Raw genomic sequence first — 24,294 nt, 5'->3', positions numbered from 1 at the left:
CTGACGTTGCATTTCAACTGAGCCCCAGTATACATCGACCCTTTGACAACTCTCTTGCATGTTTTCTCATAATTATGTAGTTCGCTTGCACGATGCCCGGAACAGTGTGGTTGTGTGCTCCCCTAGGGTCTCGCAGTTAGGATTCCTGGTTTTCACCCAGGCGGCCCGGGTTCGACTCCTGGTATGGGCACGTGTCAGTTTTGCCTCCTGCTTTCCAAAAGATCAGCACCGTGTACGAAGGAGCCACATTAAAACCACTCGAACGTGCAAAACGTGCGAGAAGAGGGGGAGCTTGTTTCCAACCGAAGACTTCTTGCGTGTGAGACAAACAAACAGTTATACAGTTAATTAAATCATCAAACTGGCTGAGGAGCTGAGAGCTCGGTGGGAAATAAAACCAGGAGATACTCTTCAACCTTCAGGATCAGGCGTCTGATCCTCCTGGCTTCTATTCTGTGGAGATTTGTTTAAAATGCTTAAAAGAGCTCATTACAGGGACTTGTGCCCTTTCTCTTCTGCTCTACGGAAGTATGCTATAGAATTATTTTAGTCTGTGAAGTAAACTTTTTTTTTGGTTTAATGAATTTTATTCCTTGGTTTGTTGCTCTCCATTGCCAGCTGTTACGAATCGCCTTTATTATTGGAGATGTTATATCTGTAAGAAAAGCCCCCTGGGCTCCGGACAGGAGTCTCCTCCAGCGGAGACATGTCTGCTCCGTCAGAAAGAGCGCTGTGACGTCATGGACACCAACTAGAGCACCAGGATCAGAGAGCGAGACTGCGGGAGGCGAGCGGAGCGCACGGAGGAGAGTTATTGATCACTTATCTATCGACAATTAATTAATTCAACTGAAGAACCATAGAATAATCGATTAACTTCACGGATTGGTGAGTACTAATTCTTTTCCCATTTTGACCCTGTTTTTAATATCTAGAAAACAGTCAATACAACCTGTGACGATCAATTACCATAGTGCCTTTAGTGTTAACAATGTTCAATCCGAAATGAAAGAACTATTATTCAAATGATTGTTTAGGAATTGTATGCTAGAATTTAAAAATTATGTTTCAAGTTGATAAATTTGTGTAGGTAACAGTTTAAATGCATTTTCCCACTGTTTACAAATCATCAGTATGGTAACCACAGCAACAGGCGCCACGTCACTGCCCACGGCTAGGTGTCTCGCCTTCGTCACAAAGAGCGGTGTGACGTCACGGACAGCAACTAATACTAATATTAGTGTCTTCATGTTAAAATTAGTGTGAGTACAATCGGTAGTTTTAATATTAATGACAGTTTTCATGTGAGTATTAATGATGATAGTGCTATTGATTGTTTTAATGCTAGTATTCCTGTTAATATTAGTGATAATTACAGAGATAAGGTTAGATTATTTACACTAGTAGTCATGTAAGTTTTTAGTGATAGCATTACTGTTATTATTAGTATTATTAGTGTAGTAGTATTTTGTGTCAGTGTTAGAGAGGATGATAGTGTAAGTCTTAGTGATAGTGTTACTGTTGCAATATTAGTGGTATTTGTATTAGTGTTATTTATAGTGTACTTGTGAGTGCTTCCTGCTTTTACTTCAACGCGTGTCCTTATGTTGAGTCGTGTGCCGTGCAGAGGCTCTGAAAGCGAGAGCAATGAAAAGGTGCACAATCCTGTGAAAGAAGACACAGTGAAAGGCAGTCCGATCCTCTAAGGAGGTAGAAGCAGAACTAGCAAGTGTAAGACGGCTAAGCCCCCTCTCTTTAAGCCCAGGTTCAATCTGTCTCCCAGAATCACCAGGGCGCGGGCACACACACACCAGTACCGTTGAAGTGTTCTGCTTCATTTCTAAGGGCTACTCAACATTCACTCTTACCCCGAGAAAAGAAAAGAGAGCGTCCCAGCAACAACAGCTCGAGTCTAAGCAGCCCCCATCTCCCCTGCTCCGCTCCTCTGCTCTGCTCTGCGGCTCCTGCGGAGTGGAGTCCTACCTGGAGCCGTGTGGCAGGCGGTGGCTCCCGTCGCTCTGTCTGTGCGTCGTGTCCAAGCGCTCCTGGGAGGAAGACAGTGCCCTGCCACTCGGAGGTTTTCCACGGTCTGTGTGAGGAGGGGCAGGTGTATCCAGTAGCTTATCGAGCGGAAGCCTGGGGCGTCGGAGAGCTGTGATCGTGCAGACTTTGAAGTGTCACCTCTTTGTCTGCTTTCCCACCCCCCCTCCGCCCAAGTTCTGGTCCAATCTGGCCTGGCAACCCCTCACACCTGCACGTGTCACAACCTAAGGTGTGGTCATGAGACACCCGTGGGGTGTTGTTCTGTTCATGCTAATTGTTTCCTGCCTGTCGCAGGCAGGAGTCCACATGAGCAAGATGCGCTGGACAGAGCTCAGAGGGCGCAGCTGGGTGGCTTTCCTTCTGAGTGACGTTCCTGCAACACTCTCCCGCTCCTCTTGGTGTGCTCATGCCGCAACACAGGAAGGCTGGAGCAGGTGGCTGTGGGCTGTGTGCACCGCTGAAATAGCTCAGTTGGGAAACCAGGTGGAAATTGCAATTGGGCTGTGCCGACAGACCAGGAAGAGCTCTGTCGGCTCAAAAGCAGCGCAGCACCTGCGAGAACAACAGAAAGATTAGCATCCAGCGGGGGCCTCTTAGTGAGCCGAAAGTCTCATCAAGAATCGGCTCCAGCAACAGGGCTGGGCGCATTGTTCCATTCTCCGACCACTCTCGGTGTAAACAAGTCCCTTCTGGTCTCTGCTTGAAATGCACTTTCCTGCATTTGCTTTGGTGTAACTGGCTTCCCCTGCATGGGCGAATGTGAAGAAGATCCTTAGTAAGTCATTGAAGAAAACCAAGAAGAGGTCGGAGTGGCCTCTGTCATTCATCAACCATCCAGTCAGGCAGTACTCCTCCTATTCTGCCAGGACCCGGAATCGAACCGGGGTTGTTGCGGCCACAACACAAAATACTGGCCACTATATGATCACAGCGAGTTACCGAGACAGAAACAGGGGGGTGGGAAAGGATGTACTCTCTTCGTGTGACACTAGTTGGAAAAGTCCTGACGTTGCATTTCAACTGAGCCCTAGTATACATCGACCCTTCGACACTCTGAGTGCCAACTCTCTTGTGTGTTTTCTCCACCAAGCAGGTCATGAAGGCAGCAATTACAGTTTGCTTACATGACGCACTCACAACATGGCTGTATGCTCCCATATGGTCTAGCGGTTACGATACCTGATCTTCACCCAGGTGGCCTGGTTTCAGCTCCTTGTATGAGAACGTGTCAGTTTTGCCTCCTGCTTTCCAAAAGATCAGCACCGTGTACGAAGGAGCCGTATTTAAACCACTCGATCATGTGCAAAACGTACGAGAAGAGGGGGCGCATGTTTTCAACCGAGGACCTCTCGCGTGTGAGCCGAACTGATCATCGCTGCAGCTCGGAAACCTGCAGGAGGTGGGAGGGGTGACTCTGGTAGACAGTGTTGACCTTCGGCAATAGGATTTATACTCTCTAAGATGATATTTGCACTTTCTGGAGTGGAGATTTTCTCCAGTTCAGTAGCCCGATTTTGTCGATTGTGTGGAGAGGGCTGTAGAATGTGGGGCCGCCTTTCCTGCTCCGTCCATGACAGGCATGCTGGGCTCTGGTGTGAGAGCGCGGTCAATCAGTGCACTCCAACATAAATACTGGAAGCAGCTGAATAGCTTTGGTGAAGCTCAGCGCTTGGCCACTGGGCACGAATTCCCATCGTTCTCTTTCTCAGCCCAAAACGCAAGCAAGACACCAGCAGCAGCCCCTGCATGTTTCCGTAGTGTAGCGGTTATCACATTCGCTGTGTGACTCTGTTGGTGAAGCTCTTCTGTGCCTAGACCTGTAGGAGGAGCTTCTCCCAGACAGCCCTGTCAGTCTCACAGTGCACATCCTCTCCCTGAGACACTGACACAAGGAGGGTCGGGACCTCAGTTTTCCGCCTCCCCCAAAGGACGGCGCCTGTTTGCGCGGTAGAGTGTCGCCATCAGGGTGCTGGGGCATAAGGAAGCCACATGGACCGCAGGGTGAGTGCTCCGTACTGGTCCCAGTAACACCTCTTGCAGGAGCAGCAGCAACCTGAGCTTTTCCGGGGGGAATCTCCCATCCGGGTGCCGGCTAGGCTCACACCTGCACTTGAAAAGGCCGACAAATGACTCGTTCCCGCCGGAGCTGAATGTACCTGCATGTGTCGTGTCGTCTACTTCCCCCGCCCCGCTGTGTTTGCTGTATTGTCTTTGAAGCCGGCCCCCGAGACGAGACGGGCTGTTCCTGTGCCCCAGTTAACACTTTACAGGTGCCATTCCCCGGCATTGTGGCCATTGTCGGTGGTCACATGCGATAAGATAAGGTGGAGGAGGGCGGGGCATGCCCAGCGCCAGACATTCAAGGAGGGGGCTGTGCGAGGTGAGGTGAGGTGCGACACGCCGGAGCCCCGACGCTGCTAATGCGGAGCACTTGTTGAACTGGCATTGAAAGGACGTGTGCGCACGGAGCGAGCCTTCCCTGCGGCGGAGCGTGGAAACTTTCTCCCCGCGCTGCAGGAGTTGTGTGCGCTGCAGCGGTGCCGAGAGAACAGCACAGAAGGCAGCAGGCTCTGGAGAGCGGGTAAGAGACAAACCTTGTGGGCAGGCGAGCAGGCCCGTTTTTTGGAAATTGTTGAAAAGGCTCCGGTGTTTGTTCGGTGTGTGGCAGGCGCACGACGCGAGCTTGCGTAGCGATCTGCCGGTCTGGTGTTATGCAAATGAGGCCGAATTGCGTCCCGGGACATGCTGCGAATGCGCATTGGCGACTGCAGATGTGTAGGAAACGGCGCGCTCGTTTTCTCGTTTTGCCCACCCTTTTGAGTGTTAGTGTGGCGTGTGAGTGTGCGAAAGAGTGGGCCCAGCAGGAGGCGGTGGTGTGCGGGGCGAAGAGCTGGCCTAGGCTGCGCGCTTTGTGCTGTGGGTGCGGGCCGCTTGCAGGGGCTTGTACAGCTCATACTTACCTGGCAGGGGAGATACCTTGATCAAGAAGGAGGTTCACCCAGAGCGAGGCTCGGCCGTTGCACTCCGGCTGTGCTGACCCCTGCGAATTCCCCAAATGTGGGAATCTCGACTGCATAATTTCTGGTAGTGGGGGACTGCGTTCGCGCTCTCCCCTGATGTGCTTGGTCCAATATCAGATACGGAAGAGTTATGACACCACGAGCTGCGATAAGATACCAGTTCGAAAGGAGTCGATGCCACTGCTGGTTCCCGGTTTCTTTTAGTTAGAGGTCCGGAGAAGCATTTCAAGCTGGTTACGCTACTCCTTCCGGACATTCATTCCCTTTTCAAAGTCAGTCATTTTGCTGTAGTCTGCATTATTTAGGCTGATTATCGAGGTTAGCCTTTATTTGGTCATGGGAGCCTCGGTACTGTATGCTAATTCTCAAGACAGTTTCACCCGTTTTCTGATTGCTAGGTTCTGTACCAGTGCAGACATGTCAAACAGTGAATGGCTGTACCTCTATTGTATCCGTGCTCAATGAATGAAATCAGTAATAAATGAATATATGTATAGTTATACGAAAAACAAGTGGTTTATCGACTCATCTTCATTTGCAGATTTAGAGGCAGCTTCGATATTCGTTTTACAAATGGGTTTTTTTTTTATATGGGTCACACACATGCCATAGCAACAAAACATCTCTAGAGATGAGGCTATAGATCACCTTTCCATCCTCCAGGTTTTCCTCCCAAAACCTACGGTACCAACGGCGACCCCTGCTGGCCGAGAGAGCAAAAGCTTGCAGCACCTGGTATTCCCAGGCAGTCTCCCATCCAAGTACTAACCAGGCCCACCCCTGCTTAGCTTCCAAGATAAGACGAGATCGGGAACATTCAGGGTGGTGTGGCCGCAAGCAAAAGCCGTGGCGCCTGACTTGCTACTTGAAGCTGTGTGTGGCTGGGGCTCCGCACCCCCCGAGCGGGACTGAAGGATCGTTCGTGTGCAGCTCTTTGGAAAGGAGCTTCTTTCCAAATCGCATTGTGTGCCTGGATGTTGGCGAATGTGCTCCCTTGTGTTGACTTGTCCCGCACTGGAGGAGAACAAACAAACTGCTCGGAGGAGCACAAGGCAAGTCTTCACAAGACAAAAACCTCCAATGCACAGCACTCAAAACATTTCTGGGCTGTCGCGTGTTTATTTCAGCACATAAAGCGCACCAGTCCAACACGTCGGCTGGGCGCGCGGCACCTCCGCCCACTTGTGGCCTTGCGGCGTCAGAGCAAGAGGCTCCTTCTTGCTGCCTTTCCGCTGTGTTGCAGAGCCCTGAGAGGGAACCTGGAGCGCACACTTTGTGGGGGGCGGGAGACCGCGTTCGCGCTCTGCCCCCGATCTCTTGCGCGAGTGCTTAATCTCACGGCGCCAGCCAGCGGCCAGGAGACAAGTGCAATATCGCGGGACAGGGGGGCCTCGTCATTGATTGTTACATATGAGACGGGGATTAGGAGAAGACCCCGACTGATTGGTAAAGGGGAACACTAACACCAGAGTGACACCCGCGGCGTCTCATTTTGAGAGACGCCCTGGGATTTCTTAATGGCCAAGGAGGGTCGGGACCTCGGTTTTACGCCTCCCCCGAAGGACGGCGCCTGTTTGTGCAGCAGAGTGTCGCCATCAGGATGCTGGGGTATAAGAAAGCCACACAGACCGCAGGGTGAGCGCTCCCTACTGGTCCCAGTCACACGTCTTGCAGGAGCAGCAGCAACCTGAGCTTTTCCGGGGGGAATCTCCCATCCGGGTGCCGGCTAGGCTCACACCTGCTGGGCTGCCGTGGGTGAGCCCAGTCGAGAGTCGCAGGGTGAGATCTAGTCACCGGGGAGAAACGATACAAGCGAAGGATTACTCGGCTCCCAGCACTTGAAAAGGCCGACAAATGACTCGTTCCCGCCGGAGCTGAATGTACCTGCATGTGTCGTGTCGTCTACTTCCCCCGCCCCGCTGTGTTTGCTGTATTGTCTTTGAAGCCGGCCCCCAAGACGAGACGGGCTGTTCCTGTGCCCCAGTTAACACTTTACAGGTGCAATTCCCCGGCATTGTGGCCATTGTCGGTGGTCACACGCGATAAGATAAGGTGGAGGAGAGCGGGGCATGCCCAGCGCCAGACATTCAAGGAGGGGGCTGTGCGAGGTGAGGTGAGGTGCGACACGCCGGAGCCCCGACGCTGCTAATGCGGAGCACTTGTTGAACTGGCATTGAAAGGACGTGTGCGCACGGAGCGAGCCTTCCCTGCGGCGGAGCGTGGAAACTTTCTCCCCGCGCTGCAGGAGTTGTGTGCGCTGCAGTGGTGCCGAGAGAACAGCACAGAAGGCAGCAGGCTCTGGAGAGCGGGTAAGAGACAAACCTTGTGGGCAGGAGAGCAGGCCCGTTTTTTGGAAATTGCTGAAAAGGCTCCGGTGTTTCTTCGGTGTGTGGCAGGCGCACGACGCGAGCATGCGTATCGATCTGCCGGTCTGGTGTTATGCAAATGAGGCCGAATTGCGTCCCGGGACATGCTGCGAATGCGCATTGGCGACTGCAGATGTGTAGGAAACGAAGCGCTCGTTTTCTCGTTTTGCCCACCCTTTTGAGTGTTAGTGTGGCGTGTGAGTGTGCGAAAGAGTGGGCCCAGCAGGAGGCGGTGGTGTGCGGGGCGAGGAGCTGGCCTAGGCTGCGCGCTTTGTGCTGTGGGTGCGGGCCGCTTGCAGGGGCTTGTACAGCTCATACTTACCTGGCAGGGGAGATACCTTGATCAAGAAGGAGGTTCACCCAGAGCGAGGCTTGGCCATTGCACTCCGGCTGTGCTGACCCCTGCGAATTCCCCAAATGTGGGAATCTCGACTGCATAATTTCTGGTAGTGGGGGACTGCGTTCGCGCTCTCCCCTGATGTGCTTGGTCCAATATCAGATACGGAAGAGTTATGACACCACGAGCTGCGATCGGATCACAGTTTGAAAGGAGTCGATGCCACTGCTAGTTCACGGTTTCTTTTAGTTAGAGGTCCGGAGAAGCATTTCAAGCTGGTTACGCTACTCCTTCCGGACATTCATTCCCTTTTCAAAGTCAGTCATTTTGCTGTAGTCTGCATTATTTAGGCTGATTATTGAGGTTAGCCTTTATTTGGTCATGGGAGCCTCGGTACTGTTTGCTAATTCTCAAGACAGTTTCACCCGTTTTCTGATTGCTAGGTTCTATACCAGTGCAGACATGTCAAACAGTGAATGGCTGTACCTCTATTGTATCCGTGCTCAATGAATGAAATCAGTAATAAATGAATATATGTATAGTTATACGAAAAACAAGTGGTTTATCGACTCATCTTCATTTGCAGATTTAGAGGCAGCTTCGATATTCGTTTTACAAATGGGTTTTTTTTATATGGGTCACACACATGCCATAGCAACAAAACATCTCTAGAGATGAGGCTATAGATCACCTTTCCATCCTCCAGGTTTTCCTCCCAAAACCTACGGTACCAACGGCGACCCCTGCTGGCCGAGAGAGCAAAAGCTTGCAGCACCTGGTATTCCCAGGCAGTCTCCCATCCAAGTACTAACCAGGCCCAACCCTGCTTAGCTTCCAAGATCAGACGAGATCGGGAACATTCAGGGTGGTGTGGCCGCAAGCGAAAGCCCTGGCGCCTGACTCGCTACTGGAAGCTGTGTGTGGCTGGGTCTCCGCGCCCCCCGAGCGGGACTGAAGGATCATTCGTGTGCAGCTCTTTGGAAAGGAGCTTCTTTCCAAATCGCATTGTGTACATGGATGTTGGCGAATGTGCTCCCTTGTGTTGACTTATCCCGCACTGGAGGAGAACAAACAAACTGCTCGGAGGAGCACAAGGCAAGTCTTCACAAGACAAAAACCTCCAATGCACAGCACTCAAAACATTTCTGGGCTGTCGCGTGTTTATTTCAGCACATAAAGCGCACCAGTCCAACACGTCGGCCGGGCGCGCAGCACCTCCGCCCACTTGTGGCCTTGCGGCGTCAGAGCAAGAGGCTCCTTCTCGCTGCCTTTCCGCTGTGTTGCAGAGCCCTGAGAGGGAACCTGGAGCGCACACTTTGTGGGGGGCGGGAGACCGCGTTCGCGCTCTGCCCCCGATCTCTTGCGCGAGTGCTAAATCTCACGGCGCCAGCCAGCGGCCAGGAGACAAGTGCAATATCGCGGGACAGGGGGGCCTCGTCATTGACTGTTACATATGAGACGGGGATTAGGAGGAGACCCCGACTGATTGGTAAAGGGGAACACTAACACCAGAGTGACACTCGCGGCATCTCATTTTGAGAGACGCCCTGGGATTTCTTAATGGCCAAGGAGGGTCGGGACCTCGGTTTTACGCCTCCCCCGAAGGACGGCGCCTGTTTGTGCAGCAGAGTGTCGCCATCAGGATGCTGGGGCATAAGAAAGCCACACAGACCGCAGGGTGAGCGCTCCCTACTGGTCCCAGTCACACGTCTTGCAGGAGCAGCAGCAACCTGAGCTTTTCCGGGGGGAATCTCCCATCCGGGTGCCGGCTAGGCTCACACCTGCTGGGCTGCTGTGGGTAAGCCCAGTCGAGAGTCGCAGGGTGAGATCTAGTCACCGGGGAGAAACAATACAAGCGAAGGATTACTCGGCTCCCAGCACTTGAAAAGGCCGACAAATGACTCGTTCCCGCCGGAGCTGAATGTACCTGCATGTGTCGTGTCGTCTACTTCCCCCGCCCCGCTGTGTTTGCTGTATTGTCTTTGAAGCCGGCCCCCGAGACGAGACGGGCTGTTCCTGTGCCCCAATTAACACTTTACAGGTGCCATTCCCCGGCATTGTGGCCATTGTCGGTGGTCACACGCAATAAGATAAGGTGGAGGAGGGCGGGGCATGCCCAGCGCCAGACATTCAAGGAGGGGGCTGTGCGAGGTGAGGTGAGGTGCGACACGCCGGAGCCCCGACGCTGCTAATGCGGAGCACTTGTTGAACTGGCATTGAAAGGACGTGTGCGCACGGAGCGAGCCTTCCCTGCGGCGGAGCGTGGAAACTTTCTCCCCGCGCTGCAGGAGTTGTGTGCGCTGCAGCGGTGCCGAGAGAACAGCACAGAAGGCAGCAGGCTCTGGAGAGCGGGTAAGAGACAAACCTTGTGGGCAGGCGAGCAGGCCCGTTTTTTGGAAATTGCTGAAAAGGCTCCGGTGTTTGTTCGGTGTGTGGCAGGCGCACGACGCGAGCTTGCGTAGCGATCTGCCGGTCTGGTGTTATGCAAATGAGGCCAAATTGCGTCCCGGGACATGCTGCGAATGCGCATTGGCGACTGCAGATGTGTAGGAAACGGCGCGCTCGTTTTCTCGTTTTGCCCACCCTTTTGAGTGTTAGTGTGGCGTGTGAGTGTGCGAAAGAGTGGGCCCAGCAGGAGGCGGTGGTGTGCGGGGCGAGGAGCTGGCCTAGGCTGCGCGCTTTGTGCTGTGGGTGCGGGCCGCTTGCAGGGGCTTGTACAGCTCATACTTACCTGGCAGGGAAGATACCTTGATCAAGAAGGAGGTTCACCCAGAGCGAGGCTCGGTCATTGCACTCTGGCTGTGCTGACCCCTGCGAATTCCCCAAATGTGGGAATTTTGACTGCATAATTTCTAGTAGTGGGGGACTGCGTTCGCGCTCTCCCCTGATGTGCTTGGTCCAATATCAGATACGGAAGAGTTATGATACCACGAGCTGCGATAGGATCCCAGTTCGAAAGGAGTCGATGCCACTGCTGGTTCCCGGTTTCTTTTAGTTAGAGGTCCGGAGAAGCATTTCAAGCTGGTTACGCTACTCCTTCCGGACATTCGTTCCCTTTTCAAAGTCAGTCATTTTGCTGTAGTCTGCATTATTTAGGCTGATTATCAAGGTTAGCCTTTATTTGGTCATGGGAGCCTCGGTATTGTATGCTAATTCTCAAGACAGTTTCACCCGTTTTCTGATTGCTAAGTTCTGTACCAGTGCAGACATGTCAAACAGTGAATGGCTGTACCTCTATTGTATCCGTGCTCAATGAATGAAATCAGTAATAAATGAATATATGTATAGTTATACGAAAAACAAGTGGTTTATCGACTCATCTTCATTTGCAGATTTAGAGGCAGCTTCGATAATCGTTTTACAAATGTTTTTTTTTATATGGGTCACACACATGCCATAGCAACAAAACATCTCTAGAGATGAGGCTATAGATCACCTTTCCATCCTCCAGGTTTTCCTCCCAAAACCTACGGTACCAACGGCGACCCCTGCTGGCCGAGAGAGCAAAAGCTTGCAGCACCTGGTATTCCCAGGCAGTCTCCCATCCAAGTACTAACCAGGGCCAACGCTACTTAACTTCCAAGATCAGACGAGATCGGGAACATTCAGGGTGGTGTGGCCGTAAGCAAAAGCCATGGCGCCTGACTCGCTACTTGAAGCTGTGTGTGGCTGGGGCTCCGCGCCCCCCGAGCGGGACTGAAGAATCGTTCGTGTGCAGCTCTCTGGAAAGGAGCTTCTTTCCAAATCGCATTGTGTACCTGGATGTTGGCGAATGTGCTCCCTTGTGTTGACTTGTCCCGCACTGGAGGAGAACAAACAAACTGCTCGGAGGAGCACAAGGCAAGTCTTCACAAGACAAAAACCTCTAATGCACAGCACTCAAAACATTTCTGGGCTGTCGCGTGTTTATTTCAGCACATAAAGCGCACCAGTCCAACACGTCGGCCGGGCGCGCGGCACCTCCGCCCACTTGTGGCCTTGCGGCGTCAGAGCAAGAGGCTCCTTCTCGCTGCCTTTCCGCTGTGTTGCAGAGCCCTGAGAGGGAACCTGGAGCGCACACTTTGTGGGGGGCGGGAGACCGCGTTCGCGCTCTGCCCCCGATCTCTTGCGCGAGTGCTAAATCTCACGGCGCCAGCCAGCGGCCAGGAGACAAGTGCAATATCGCGGGACAGGTGGGCCTCGTCATTGATTGTTACATATGAGACGGGGATTAGGAGGAGACCCCGACTGATTGGTAAAGGGGAACACTAACACCAGAGTGACACCCGCGGCGTCTCATTTTGAGAGACGCCCTGGGATTTCTTAATGGCCAAGGAGGGTCGGGACCTCGGTTTTACGCCTCCCCCGAAGGACGGCGCCTGTTTGTGCAGCAGAGTGTCGCCATCAGGATGCTGGGGCATAAGAAAGCCACACAGACCGCAGGGTGAGCGCTCCCTACTGGTCCCAGTCACACGTCTTGCAGGAGCAGCAGCAACCTGAGCTTTTCCGGGGGGAATCTCCCATCCGGGTGCCGGCTAGGCTCACACCTGCTGGGCTGCCGTGGGTGAGCCCAGTCGAGAGTCGCAGGGTGAGATCTAGTCACCGGGGAGAAACGATACAAGCGAAGGATTACTCGGCTCCCAGCACTTGAAAAGGCCGACAAATGACTCGTTCCCGCCGGAGCTGAATGTACCTGCATGTGTCGTGTCGTCTACTTCCCCCGCCCCGCTGTGTTTGCTGTATTGTTTTTGAAGCCGGCCCCCGAGACGAGACGGGCTGTTCCTGTGCCCCAATTAACACTTTACAGGTGCCATTCCCCGGCATTGTGGCCATTGTCGGTGGTCACACGCGATAAGATAAGGTGGAGGAGGGCGGGGCATGCCCAGCGCCAGACATTCAAGGAGGGGGCTGTGCGAGGTGAGGTGAGGTGCGACACGCCGGAGCCCCGACGCTGCTAATGCGGAGCACTTGTTGAACTGGCATTGAAAGGACGTGTGCGCACGGAGCGAGCCTTCCCTGCGGCGGAGCGTGGAAACTTTCTCCCCGCGCTGCAGGAGTTGTGTGCGCTGCAGCGGTGCCGAGAGAACAGCACAGAAGGCAGCAGGCTCTGGAGAGCGGGTAAGAGACAAACCTTGTGGGCAGGCGAGCAGGCCCGTTTTTTGGAAATTGCTGAAAAGGCTCCGGTGTTTGTTCGGTGTGTGGCAGGCGCACGACGCGAGCTTGCGTAGCGATCTGCCGGTCTGGTGTGATGCAAATGAGGCCGAATTGCGTCCCGGGACATGCTGCGAATGTGCATTGGCGACTGCAGATGTGTAGGAAACGGCGCGCTCGTTTTCTCGTTTTGCCCACCCTTTTGAGTGTTAGTGTGGCGTGTGAGTGTGCGAAAGAGTGGGCCCAGCAGGAGGCGGTGGTGTGCGGGGCGAGGAGCTGGCCTAGGCTGCGCGCTTTGTGCTGTGGGTGCGGGCCGCTTGCAGGGGCTTGTACAGCTCATACTTACCTGGCAGGGGAGATACATTGATCAAGAAGGAGGTTCACCCAGAGCGAGGCTCGGCAATTGCACTCCGGCTGTGCTGACCCCTGCGAATTCCCCAAATGTGGGAAACTCGACTGCATAATTTCTGGTAGTGGGGGACTGCGTTCGCTCTCTCCCCTGATGTGCTTGTTCCAATATCAGATACGGAAGAGTTATGACACCACGAGCTGCGATAGGATCCCAGTTCGAAAGGAGTCGATGCCACTGCTGGTTCCCGGTTTCTTTTAGTTAGAGGTCCGGAGAAGCATTTCAAGCTGGTTACGCTACTCCTTCCGGACATTCATTCCCTTTTCAAAGTCAGTCATTTTGCTGTAGTCTGCATTATTTAGGCTGATTATCGAGGTTAGCCTTTATTTGGTCATGGGAGCCTCGGTACTGTATGCTAATTCTCAAGACAGTTTCACCCGTTTTCTGATTGCTAGGTTCTGTACCAGAGCAGACATGTATAACAGTGAATGGCTGTACCTCTATTGTATCCGTGCTCAATGAATGAAATCAGTTATAAATGAATATATGTATAGTTATACGAAAAACAAGTGGTTTATCGACTCATCTTCATTTGCAGATTTAGAGGCAGCTTCGATATTCGTTTTACAAATGGGTTTTTTTTTATATGGGTCACACACATGCCATAGCAACAAAACATCTCTAGAGATGAGGCTATAGATCACCTTTCCATCCTCCAGGTTTTCCTCCCAAAACCTACGGTACCAACGGCGACCCCTGCTGGCCGAGAGAGCAAAAGCTTGCAGTACCTGGTATTCCCAGGCAGTCTCCCATCCAAGTACTAACCAGGGCCAACGCTGCTTAGCTTCCAAGACCAGAAGAGATCGGGAACATTCAGGGTGGTGTGGCCGCAAGCAAAAGCCACGGCGCCTGACTCGCTACTTGAAGCTGTGTGTGGCTGGGGCTCCGCGCCCCCCGAGCGGGACTGAAGGATCGTTCGTGTGCAGCTCTTTGGAAAGGAGCTTCTTTCCAAATCGCATTGTGTACCTGGATGTTGGCGAATGTGCTCCCTTGTGTTGACTTGTCCCGCACTGGAGGAGAACAAACAATCTGCTCGGAGGAGCACAAGGCAAGTCTTCACAAGACAAAAACCTCCAATGCACAGCACTCAAAACATTTCTGGGCTGTCGCGTGTTTATTTCAGCACATAAAGCGCACCAGTCCAACACGTCGGCCGGGCGCGCGGCAGCTCCGCCCTCTTGTGGCCTTGCGGCGTCAGAGCAAGAGGCTCCTTCTCGCTGCCTTTCCGCTGTGTTGCAGAGCCCTGAGAGGGAACCTGGAGCGCACACTTTGTGGGGGGCGGGAGACTGCGTTCGCGCTCTGCCCCCGATCTCTTGCGCGAGTGCTAAATCTCACGGCGCCAGCAAGCGGCCAGGAGACAAGTGCAATATCGCGGGACAGGGGGGCCTCGTCATTGATTGTTACATATGAGACGGGGATTAGGAGGAGACCCCGACTGATTGGTAAAGGGGAACACTAACACCAGAGTGACACCCGCGGCGTCTCATTTTGAGAGACGCCCTGGGATTTCTTAATGGCCAAGGAGGGTCGGGACCTCGGTTTTACGCCTCCCCCGAAGGACGGCGCCTGTTTGTGCAGCAGAGTGTCGCCATCAGGATGCTGGGGCATAAGAAAGCCACACAGACCGCAGGGTGAGCGCTCCCTACTGGTCCCAGTCACACGTCTTGCAGGAGCAGCAGCAACCTGAGCTTTTCCGGGGGGAATCTCCCATCCGGGTGCCGGCTAGGCTCACACCTGCTGGGCTGCCGTGGGTGAGCCCAGTCGAGAGTCGCAGGGTGAGATCTAGTCACCGGGGAGAAACGATACAAGCGAAGGATTACTCGGCTCCCAGCACTTGAAAAGGCCGACAAATGACTCGTTCCCGCCGGAGCTGATTGTACCTGCATGTGTCGTGTCGTCTACTTCCCCCGCCCCGCTGTGTTTGCTGTATTGTCTTTGAAGCCGGCCCCCGAGACGAGACGGGCTGTTCCTGTGCCCCAATTAACACTTTACAGGTGCCATTCCCCGGCATTGTGGCCATTGTCGGTGGTCACACGCGATAAGATTAGGTGGAGGAGGGCGGGGCATGCCCAGCGCCAGACATTCAAGGAGGGGGCTGTGCGAGGTGAGGTGAGGTGCGACACGCCGGAGCCCCGACGCTGCTAATGCGGAGCACTTGTTGAACTGGCATTGAAAGGACGTGTGCGCACGGAGCGAGCCTTCCCTGCGACGGAGCGTGGAAACTTTCTCCCCGCGCTGCAGGAGTTGTGTGCGCTGCAGCGGTGCCGAGAGAACAGCACAGAAGGCAGCAGGCTCTGGAGAGCAGGTAAGAGACAAACCTTCTGGGCAGGCGAGCAGGCCCGTTTTTTGGAAATTGCTGAAAAGGCTCCGGTGTTTGTTCGGTGTGTGGCAGGCGCACGACGCGAGCTTGCGTAGTGATCTGCCGGTCTGGTGTTATGCAAATGAGCCCGAATTGCGTCCCGGGACATACTGCGAATGCGCATTGGCGACTGCAGATGTGTAGGAAACGGCACGCTTGTTTTCTCGTTTTGCCCACCCAAATTGAGCACGGATACAATAGAGGTACAGCCATTCACTGTTTGACATGTCTGCACTGGTACAGAACCTAGCAATCAGAAAACGGGTGAAACTGTCTTGAGAATTAGCATACAGTACCGAGGCCCCCATGGCCAAATAAAGGCTAACCTCGATAATCAGCCTAAATAATGCAGACTACAGCAAGACGACTGACTTTGAAAAGGGAATTAATGTCTGGAAGGAGTAGTGGAACCAGCTTGAAATGCTTCCCTGGACCTCTAACTAAAAGAAACCGGGAACCAGCAGTGGCATCGACTCCTTTCGAACTGGGATCCTATCGCAGCTCGTGGTATCGTAACTTTCCCTTGTCCGATATTGGACCAAGCACATCAGGGGAGAGCGTGAACGCAGTCCCCCACTACCAGAAATTATGCAGTCGAGATTCCCACATTTGGGGAATTCGCAGGGGTCAGCACAGCCGGAGTGCAATGGCCGAGCCTCCCCCTGGGTGAACCGATTTTTTAAGAACTTTATTTTCTTTTCATAAAAAAATTCAGGACATCACAAATTAGAAAGGTTTACATTAATATACATACTTAAAACAGTATATATGATCACATCTCATTACATTTTGACATGGTACCAGTTACATAGCAACAATTTTCTTTTTTTCTGGTGCAAATCACATACTTTACTTAAACTTGATAATGTTTTTCACAGTTTCTTGAGATATTGACCTATGCTCTCTATTTCCCACAGATTTTCTGCTTCCTCTCTCCCTTCTCTCCACAGATCTCTGAAGTAATAGTTCTCTCGGGTGATGAACAGGGCCAGGCTACCTGCTGCCTTGACTGGGACCTCGATGCCTTTAAAGAGCCCCATGTTCCTCATTCTCCACAGGGCGTCTTTCCCACTGTTCACCACGGCCCAAATCCTGTCAAACACGTCAGGAGGAAGTTTGACAGGAGAGATGCCGTATATGACGAAAGCAGCGGTCAGGGTAAATTGGAGCGAGAGAGCTTGCAACCAATCTTCAAACAGTGCCCAGAAGGCCTTAGCAAAAAAGCAGGACCACAGGAGATGGGTCACAGTCTCCTCCTCGCCGCAGCCCACCCTAACCCAGCGAGAGCTGGGGGTGAGGCCCCTACGGTACAAGAAAGTTCGGACTGGTAAGCACTGGTGGGCGACACTCCAGGCTAAATCTCTGTGAATATTGCACAGAAACTTAGAGGATGTGTGTTTCCACACCTTCCTTGTTTGGGCTGATGTTAAAATGCCCACAGGGGTCTGCCTATTCTTCTGCGGTGCAACGAAATCTTCCAGTTTTTGGACGTTAGAAGATGTGTGTTTCCACACCTTCCTTGTTTGGGCTGATGTTAAAATGCCCACAGGGGTCTGCCTATTCTTCTGCGGTGCAACGAAATCTTCCAGTTTTTGGATGCTGACATCTCGGAGGGGAATATGGCCAATTGGGTGAGATCTTAGAAAACTTTTAACTGTCCCATAAATTGCAGGGCATGTGTCAGAGAGTGGGACATCCAGCTTGGGTCTGACACCCCACACTCTAAACACCTCGCTACCTACCCAGGGCCTGGCAAAAAAAGTCCAGGTACGCGCTTCAGGTGCTGGTGCAAAGCCTCTCAGCACAAAGGCCAGGAAAATGCACAGCAGCTTCATGGCAATATCTGGGACAGACTTCCCCCCTGAGAGTAGCGGCCTGTACATTATTTCCCTTCTGAGTCTTTCCTGCTTCCCACCCCATAGAAAATGAAACATCCATCACCTCAGCACCGCTGCAACATGGTGTGGGATTGGGAAGATAGAAGCCAGAAAATTCAAGACAGGCAAGAGCTGGGCTTTTATGACCAGCACCTTCCCTGTCATGGTGAGGTTTCGGTCCTTCCATTCATCAGTTTTTTGTTTAAGATTGGCAATTTGATCTGCCAATTTACTGTTCCCATCTCTTCTCCAAAATACACCCCCAGGACCTTAATTCTCTTCTCTTGCAGCCTGAGATCATGTCCTTCTTTTGGCTCCCTCCAGTTCTGATAAAAAATCTCACTCTTAGATTTGTTAATTTTTGCAGAGGAAGCCAAAGAGAAACGATCACAGCACTGCAGAGCTCTGCTAATTGAGGCATTGTCAGAGAGGAGCAGGGTGATGTCATCCATTTATAGAGATGTCTTTACCTCTCCCCCCCCACTTCCAGGCACTGGTATCCCATTAATGGCCTGATCCTGGCGCAAGGCACAGGCTAAGGGCTCCATAGCCAAAACGAATAACAAGGGGGATAATGGGCAGCCCTGCCTCACCCCTGAACAGACTTCAAAGGGGCATGATCTATTGCCATTAACCATTACTCTGCTGTTGCTACCTGTGTACAGCAGGTTAATCCACTTTCTCATGATGGGGCCAAACTTCCTGTGCTCAAGTACTGATGTTAAGTACTGCCAGTTTAGTCGGTCAAAGGCCTTTTCTAGGTCTACACCTAAAATGCACAGAGGGAGGGAGCGGTCCTCTGAGTACAGACAGACATCCCTCAACAAGGCCAGGTTGTCGCTCATCAGGCCTCCTGCTATCCCACAAGTCTGTTCTTTCCCTACCAGTGAGGTCACTACATTTTGTAGGTACAGGAAAAGGGCTTTGGACAGGATCTTAGTGTCCACGCCTAACAGGCTGAGGGGTCTCCAGTTCTTTATGTCATTCTTTGCTCCTTTCTTAAACAAGAGAGAGATAGTGCCTTCTCTTAAGGAGTCAGGCAGCAATTCTGTCTTATAGCTTTCCTTGTAAAGGAGCTTTAGCGGATCCTGAAGCAGATCCCAAAAGGTGCAATAAAATTCCTTAGGGAGCCCGTCAGCACCCGGAGTTTTCCCCTTCTGTAAGCTCTCCATAGCCTGTCTCAGCTCTTCTACTGTCAAATCCCTCTCAAGTACTTCCCTGTCTTCTTCACTCAAAACGTTTTCTAGCTTTGAGGTAAAAAAATGAATTTCTTCATCCTTTACCTCTGTACAGTCTTAAGTAGAAGGCCTCGATGCAGGAGAGGATAGCACTCGGCTCTGTTCTCTCTCTTCCCTCCTCATCAACTACACTTTCCATGACAGACTTGGAGCCTACCACTTTCCTGAAAAAGAAGCGAGTACACTTCTCATTTTCTTCCAAGAACTGCACTCAGCTTCTTAACAGCACTCCTCGACTACTTTCTTCCGCTATGCTCCGGATGTCCTTTTTTAAAAGGGTGATATCCTCGAGCACATTGAAGCCACTGTGCAGCATCATGTAGAGACGCTGCAGCTGCCTCTGTTTCCTGGCTAACACTCCTCTCCGTCTGGCAGCCTTCCTTCCCTCAGCCATGAAAGAAGCCCTTGTCCTCACCTTCACCTCCTCCCACCACTCTCCTACTGACCCATACAGACACTGCAAGGACAGTCACTGTGATAGTTTCTCCTTGTAGCGGGATACTACCCCGTCGTTCTCTAGCAGCTTTGTGTTGAGTTTCCAGAGGCCTGGGCCAAAGACAGTCCCGCCCTGGAGTTCCTCTCTACACCCTAAAGCTTGGTGATATGAGAAGAAGACAGGCTGAAGAGTGACCCCAACAACTTTCACTCTCGCTGAGACAAAGCAATAGTCAATTCTGGAGCTGCTATTCCTCCCTGACCATGTATATCCTGCTGTTGTGGGATATATACATCTATATGTGTCTGAGAGTTTAAAGTCTTGAACTAAGTTTTGCAGGGCCAGTGAGCTGGAATCCAATTTTATCGGCCTTTTGGCTAAGATCAAGTTCAAGTGGCATGCCCGCAGTTCCTGTCTTTCCAAAGTTCTAGAAGGCGATCGAAGATCCTGAAGAATGCTTGAGCTGGTATCGCCCTAGGTTGAGCCTAGGGGGTTAAGGCCAAGGAGCAGCTGAGCTGGGTGGGATCCGGCAGCAACGTTCTCTCTCTCTCCTCTATCCTCTCCCCTCCCCCTTTCTCTTGCTCCGCCTCCTTGGCCTCTTGGCTGGGAGTAGGTACTCGTGGCCTGCCCGCAGTGCTTGCTTTCTTCCTCGACACTCGGAAGCGCTATCCGCTCCCTCTCTCTCTCTCTCTCTCTCTCTGCCTCCTTGGCCTCTAGGCGGGGAGTAGGTACTCGTGGCCTGCCCGCAGTTCTTACTTTCTTCCTTGCGACTCGGAAGGACTATCCGCTCCCTCTCTCTCTCTCCTCCTGCGCCTGCACCTAGCTGGGCTTTGCACACAAGGACAAATGCCAGGGCTCCCTTGCTGCTCCTTTAGCAGCTAAACCCTCCTCTCCACAGGACCTTGCTCTCTCTCTTTCTTTCCTTTTTTCTTTGTTCTCCTTTCCAGATGGCAGACAAGAAGACACTGATCCGGTTCCACTGGACCAAGAAAACAGAGACGATGACAACTGCGAAATCCTTTTTCATTACCTTCCTGAGAGGGATCCTGCAGTTGGTGGCCGGAGATCTCTACTGCCTGCAAGACAACAAGGCAGAGAGATACATGGAGGCCTACATGGCCACGGACGCCTCATATGAAAAGGCAACGAAAATGATCAGAGAAAAAGGTAAGCACCCCCTTCACCAATGCAAGGTAAGCAAACCTTCGTTTGCGCAGGTGGTGGAAGCCGGCCGGCAGAAACCGGTCTCAAGACAAAGGGAGAGAGGTGAGAACAAAGAACCCGCACCTCCCCCGCAGAGAACCGAAACTGCCGAGGCCACACCCCCAGCCGCACCAGTGCCACAAGATGGCTGCCAGGACGACAGACAAAATGGCTGACCAGAGAAAGGGCCCTAATAACTCCCAGCAAGAAGGGAAAGAGAAAGCGGGAGAAGAGATGCAGGGTGGATCCACCTTCGGAAGGACAAAAGAAAAGAGTGGTAAGGGAGAACCGTTTCCTCATCCTAGAGGAAACGGAACTTTCTTCCCCTGAGGCCCAGGAACAACCGGAGGAGGCAGCCCAGGAAATGGAAACCCTCCCCCCTGAGGCCCAAAGACGACAGGAAGTGACAGCCCAGGAAACAGAACCCCCCTCCCCCGAGTCCCACGGACAACAGGAGGAGGCAGCCCAGGAAGAGGTAACCCCCTCCCCCGAGGCCCAGGGACAACAGGAAGAGGCAGCCCAGGAAGTCGGAACCCCCTCCCCCGAGGCCCATGAACAACACGAAGAGGCAGCCCAGGAAGTGGAGCCCCCCTCCCCCAAGGCCCAGGAGCAACTAGAGGTCCCCGAAACTCCTGGAGAAAGGGAAGAAAAAAGCCTTCCCGAAACGGTGGTGGAGAGTACCCTCAAGGAAGACGAGGATTACTTTGAAGCCGCCCTGGAGCCGGGACTGATGGTAGGACTGGACCTGTCCAGCATGTTTACCTTTCAGTCCCCAGCGAGACCTGGAGGGAGCCCAGCATATTCCCCCCAGGACCCGAACAAGAGGAGTTACATCTAGGCTAAACAGTGCCCAGATGTAGACTCCCAAGTTTTCCACTGTAAGCACAAAGAGAGGAGGTTCAACTTTCACTTGTTTAATCATGATTGTGAAACTTACCTTTCTAACAACTAACGTGAGAGGGCTGATAGACCCGTTGAAAAGACGAGGAGTCTTTCATGATCTGGCCTCAAAGTCTTTCTCAGTTTGTTTCTTACAGGAGGTCCACCTGAAGGATGAAAGCGACAAGCTGACATTCACCAGGGAATGGACAAAGGGAGAATCATGCTGGAGCGTAGGAGGGGTCCACTCTTCCGGAGTGGGAATCCTCCTCGGAAATCCAGAGATGACGCTGGTTTCCTCCTTCTCGGTGGTGCAGGGCCGGATCCTGGTCGCAGACATCGACTGGATGGGGCAGAAGTTGAGAGCAATTAACGTCTATGCTCCAACAGAACTCTCTATCTTGAAGGAAGTGTTTGCTGACCTGGCCAGCTGCTGCACCACCAACAGACAAGTGGTGCTTGGCGGGGACTTCAACGTTGACCGGGAGAAGGGGAGCGACGCTAGCTCGGCAGAGCTGGAGTCGCTACTCAAGAAGTTCTCCCTGGTAGACAGTTTCAGACGGTGCCGCCCTAACGACACCGGAACGACATGGAAAAACTCCCGGGGAGTGTGCAGCCGCCTAGACTACATCTTTCTGCACACAACCTGCTCCCTGGAGTTGGCGACGGTGTCCCCGGAGTGGTATTCCAACCACGAGCGCTTGACGGTGGTGGCTAACACCAACCTGCCAGCATTCAGTCGTGGGTACTGGAAGCTGAACCAGGAGATACTGGAGAAAGACGACTTCAAGGCACTGTTTCATAAAGACTACGTGAGCTGGGTTGATCTGAGAGACGGCTACAGCTCCATGGTGGAATGGTGGGAGTCGGTGAAAGACAGGACCCGAACCCTGGCACAGACGTACTGCAGATGGAAGGCGGCCAGGGAGAGGAAGGAAGCTGCACGACTCCAGAGACAACTAGAGGAGGAGTACAGCTCGGCTAACGGGGGAGGAGCCTTCAATTCAGCCCGGGCACGGGACCTGAAGGAGAGGCTCCGCAAACTCAATCAGGTCCGAGGAGCCCAGAAAAAGAGGGTGATCCACGGCCTGAGACGGGGAGATGGAGAGGAAGTGCTGGACGAGAGCGACAAGGTAGAAGCGGCCACCGCTTTCTACACGGAGCTCTTTTCAGAAAAGCAGACGGAGGTGGAGGCAGGCGAAGGCACGAGTACCGGAGGAGGTGAGGGAGGACTTGGAGGGTCCGATCGCGGCCGAGGAGCTAAAGGCGGCACTCTTGTCCATGGAGAAAGGCAAGGTGCCAGAGCCCTTAGCAGAGACGGTGAGACGGGACCCTGGAGATACCGGGAGGCGCGGGGGAAACCCTGAAGATCTCCCAGTACGCCGATGACACGACGCTGTTCCTGAGGTCAGACAGGGGGTTGAGGAGGGCCCTGCAGGTCATGGAGCAAAACTCCAGAGCCTCGGGGTCGAAACTCAACCGCCGAAAGAGCAAACTGAAGTTCTTCGGGCCCTGGAAGCACAGGACGACGGCACCGGAGGGTCTCGAGCTCTGCACAGAGCCCCTCAAAATACTGGGGGTTTCCTTCCAGAGCCAGGACAACGAGACCAACAACTAGACCAAGAGGATCGCCAAGGTGAACGCGAAGCTGGGTCTGTGGAAAACGCGGTCGCTGTCCTACACAGGGAAAGTGATGGTGTTGAAAGCAGACATCCTGCCGGCTTTGGTTTACCTGGCGGTGGTGTACCCGCTGCCGGCCAGACTCAGACGAGCGCTGCAAGGGATGATCTTCGGCTTCGTCTGGGGCGGCAAGTACGAGTACATCACGGATGTGTCAGCCGGTCGAGGAAGGGGGTCGAGATGTCCCACATTTCCCCATGAAACTCGACTGCATCTTCTACTGCAACCTCTGTCGGGCGCTGCGGGAGCCCATCGGACCTCAGGAGGAGGACGAAGCGCCTAGTCGCCAAATGGGGTTTCCCCACGGCGAGGGAGCGCTGGAAAGGACTTTGGGCCCTATACAGGGATTAAAGGAAAATAGCAAGTGCTAGGTTTGGAGGAACTCTGTTAAATGCTCAAATTCGCCCCCACTTGCAAAGATTGATAACTGACAATCAATCTCCGTTACGTCGTTGTTTTTTATTACATGGAGTGTTAATATGTGTGAGATGTTCCTTTTGAGATGTTTTTTTTTTGCGGAATAAAGTATATTTTGTAGAACAAAAAAAATCTTATGACAAGGTTTTCAAGTTATCTGTTGAACTACATTCTAATAGGTGAGGTCACATTCCAGGTCATTTCTTTACGTTTTTTGTTTCTGGAGCAACTGTTAGATGAAATGTGCTAATATGTAACCTAACTCCAGTGTGAATAACTAGAAGAGGGGAGCAGCTCCATTCCAGACCAAGGGAGCTTTGAGATTGGCTGGGTCAGATCTCTCATTTGCATATCTGATTTGGAAATATAACACTAAACCCCTTCTTGCATGGATTTAACTTGCACCCAAGAGTCACCTACTGTGTATTGCTACTTATTTTTTTATGATAAGTGGTGATTACCAGTTGACAGGTTTTATTTGTTGAATTATAAATGGTTTTGTATTATCACCCTGAATGGCCTGTACTCGAGGTTTGGTAGGGTATGTGTTTTCATTTCATTTACCAAATGGAATTTTTGCTCTTTTAGTATTTGTCTAGAAGGCTTTCTGAAGTCAGGAAGCCCATTTATTTGGTGAAAAAAGATTCTGTATTAATATTAATATTTCTCATACAGCATAAATAGGGTCTTCTATTAATAAAAAGATCTTGCACTTGGAAATCTTAATAAAGCTGTGTGCTTCCATACACTCGAGCAGTTTTGATTCCTAATATTCAACCTTAGGTGAGGGAACGTGTCTTTTTCGCCTTTTGGTTTCCAATTGATCAGCACAGTATAGAAAATAGATTCATAAAGCAACGTCAGCAGTGACAAATGTGCGAAAAGTGATCACTTGTTTTC

General features: G+C 52.4%; 7 non-coding genes and 3 pseudogenes across 7 annotated transcripts; 5 read left to right on the top strand and 5 right to left on the bottom strand.

Annotated features, from left to right (window-relative positions):
- Positions 1-4,995: 4,995 nt before the first annotated feature.
- LOC148825625 (U1 spliceosomal RNA) lies at positions 4,996-5,159 on the top strand. The gene has a single exon (XR_016093113.1). It is a non-coding gene; the product is annotated as a U1 spliceosomal RNA (small nuclear RNA).
- A 624-nt stretch (positions 5,160-5,783) lies between these two features.
- LOC148825624 (5S ribosomal RNA) lies at positions 5,784-5,902 on the bottom strand (annotated as a pseudogene).
- Positions 5,903-7,743: 1,841 nt separating this feature from the next.
- On the top strand, positions 7,744-7,907 carry LOC148825623 (U1 spliceosomal RNA). The gene has a single exon (XR_016092510.1). It is a non-coding gene; the product is annotated as a U1 spliceosomal RNA (small nuclear RNA).
- Positions 7,908-8,529: 622 nt separating this feature from the next.
- On the bottom strand, positions 8,530-8,648 carry LOC148825622 (5S ribosomal RNA). The gene has a single exon (XR_016093039.1). It is a non-coding gene; the product is annotated as a 5S ribosomal RNA (ribosomal RNA).
- Positions 8,649-10,489: 1,841 nt separating this feature from the next.
- LOC148825621 (U1 spliceosomal RNA) lies at positions 10,490-10,653 on the top strand. Its single transcript, XR_016091883.1, has one exon. It is a non-coding gene; the product is annotated as a U1 spliceosomal RNA (small nuclear RNA).
- Positions 10,654-11,274: 621 nt separating this feature from the next.
- Positions 11,275-11,393, bottom strand: LOC148825620 (5S ribosomal RNA; annotated as a pseudogene).
- A 1,841-nt stretch (positions 11,394-13,234) lies between these two features.
- On the top strand, positions 13,235-13,398 carry LOC148825619 (U1 spliceosomal RNA). Its single transcript, XR_016091980.1, has one exon. It is a non-coding gene; the product is annotated as a U1 spliceosomal RNA (small nuclear RNA).
- A 623-nt stretch (positions 13,399-14,021) lies between these two features.
- On the bottom strand, positions 14,022-14,140 carry LOC148825618 (5S ribosomal RNA; annotated as a pseudogene).
- A 2,072-nt stretch (positions 14,141-16,212) lies between these two features.
- On the bottom strand, positions 16,213-16,376 carry LOC148825617 (U1 spliceosomal RNA). Its single transcript, XR_016092272.1, has one exon. It is a non-coding gene; the product is annotated as a U1 spliceosomal RNA (small nuclear RNA).
- Positions 16,377-23,962: 7,586 nt separating this feature from the next.
- LOC148825616 (U7 small nuclear RNA) lies at positions 23,963-24,020 on the top strand. Its single transcript, XR_016093273.1, has one exon. It is a non-coding gene; the product is annotated as a U7 small nuclear RNA (small nuclear RNA).
- The last annotated feature ends 274 nt before the right edge of the window (positions 24,021-24,294 follow it).

The sequence above is a fragment of the Atractosteus spatula genome, chromosome 10 (genome assembly GCF_055471065.1).
Source record: "Atractosteus spatula isolate fAtrSpa1 chromosome 10, fAtrSpa1.hap1, whole genome shotgun sequence".
NCBI lineage: Eukaryota > Metazoa > Chordata > Actinopteri > Semionotiformes > Lepisosteidae > Atractosteus > Atractosteus spatula.
Note: the sequence above shows the minus strand (reverse complement) of the source record. Positions and strands in the feature narration are given on the sequence as shown.